The sequence below is a fragment of the Trypanosoma equiperdum genome, assembly GCF_001457755.1.
Source record: "Trypanosoma equiperdum strain OVI genome assembly, contig: ctg_119, whole genome shotgun sequence".
Lineage (NCBI taxonomy): Eukaryota > Euglenozoa > Kinetoplastea > Trypanosomatida > Trypanosomatidae > Trypanosoma > Trypanosoma equiperdum.
The window spans coordinates 2,142-3,797 of record NW_027123171.1 but is presented as its reverse complement, the minus strand read 5'-3'; positions in this window follow the sequence as shown (position 1 = coordinate 3,797).

The window sequence follows — 1,656 nt, the reverse complement described above, 5'->3', positions numbered from 1 at the left end:
GGGGGGGGGGGGGGGGGGGGGGGGGGGAGGAGAATCTAACAAATGCTTTTGTTTATTCGCCAATCTGTTGGTTTCGTATACGTTCACTTGTTTCAAGGTCGGGGATGCGTCGGCGTAGGTTACCATGGAAAGGTAGGAACAGGAAAGGGAAATCAAACAATCTCCACTCGTTAGGACGCAGCAGCAGCGGCGAAAACTAGCGTGAATGTATTAGCGACCCATTCCTCATTATGTGTGCTGTCTCCGCCCTTTCGCGCGCGGCACTTTGAAAAAAAAAAAAAGGAGGTGTCGACAAATTTATTCGTTGAAGGAAATTCAACATGATTGGCTGAAGGTATCCACATTATTGTTGCTTCGCGTTTTTTTCTAGTTACGTAGGGGTTTGGGGGAACTAAACATGGAGTGTTGTGACGTATATATTTTTGTTGTTGGGGGAGCCGTTTGTTTGGATCTAACGTCAGTGGCAGTTTCTGCTGCTGCTTGGCTCGGTGTGTAACATAACGAGTAAGGAGCAGAGGTAAGGTGAGGAAGGCTTGTGTTTAACTTTGACAACCAAGTGCTTTTGCCATTTGAAGCAGTAGCATAAACATTTGGATATTTATTTGTCCGTTCTGTTTCGGTTAGTGCGGGGAGAAGAGGACATACTGAGGATAAGACACGTGTAGTGATTATAACTGCTAGACATCTCTACCCTTCCACTTCTTTCTTTCTTTCAAATCTTTGCTTGCGTTTGCGCAATCCCGTATTGCATTTAAATAGATCTTACTTCACAGAGCGCGATCATCATGTTTCTTATATTTTTGTGGCTGTGTTGTGGACTTACCGTAACGGTGCATCAGGCTTCGAGCCCGCGTAAAGCCGAGCGTTCAGTTGCTGTATTTGCGGGATCGGGACTTCCTCCGAGGAGGGGAAGAATCCAGTTAACCTTCCTTTATCGCGGTGTGGTTATAAGGTTCTTCGACTATGTGTGCGCTCTCTGTATGCAATTAAGCCCCTATCATCTCTCTTTTTTTAAATTTTTGGTGAGAATAAAGAAGGGGTTTAGGTAGTGACAACAGCAGTTCAGAATTATATTTCTTATGTGCAAGTCAAGCTGTAGTCACACGTGGACCAGGGCCCTAATAACCGTATGTTGCTGCGATAGGAGATTGTAGGCTGAACGGTCCCAGATATCCGCTTCATTTCACATAATGTGTGCCCGTAGATCCCCTCGTTGGAACAACATCCTTTTCATTCCGCAGTTTTTTTTCTCATGTTCCTCCGGACGGCTTTACCACGCTTTCCTTTTTATGTGCCGTGTGCACCGCTCGCGTTGTGACAAATTCCGTAGGAGCCACACGGTCGTTAAAGGCCGTCTTCGTAGAGTTGGGACCGCTGTCAGTTATCCTACGCGTTATCATGACTCGGAAATCTATGTCCAAAGGTGCCGAAATATGAGCCAACGGCGGTCTGCGTTCCTCTCTTCATACCCACAGTATGTTTTGTGGAGTGATATTCATTTTAATTTTCTGCGGCTGCGTTCCTGTTTTGTGCATCGTCGAGTGTTATGACACATAGTCGTCCTTGAAATTATCAAAAGGGGGTTATCATTATCGCTATCAAACGACATTTTTTTCTTTGCCGTCGCACTACCTTGTACGAGCAACCATTTTTTCA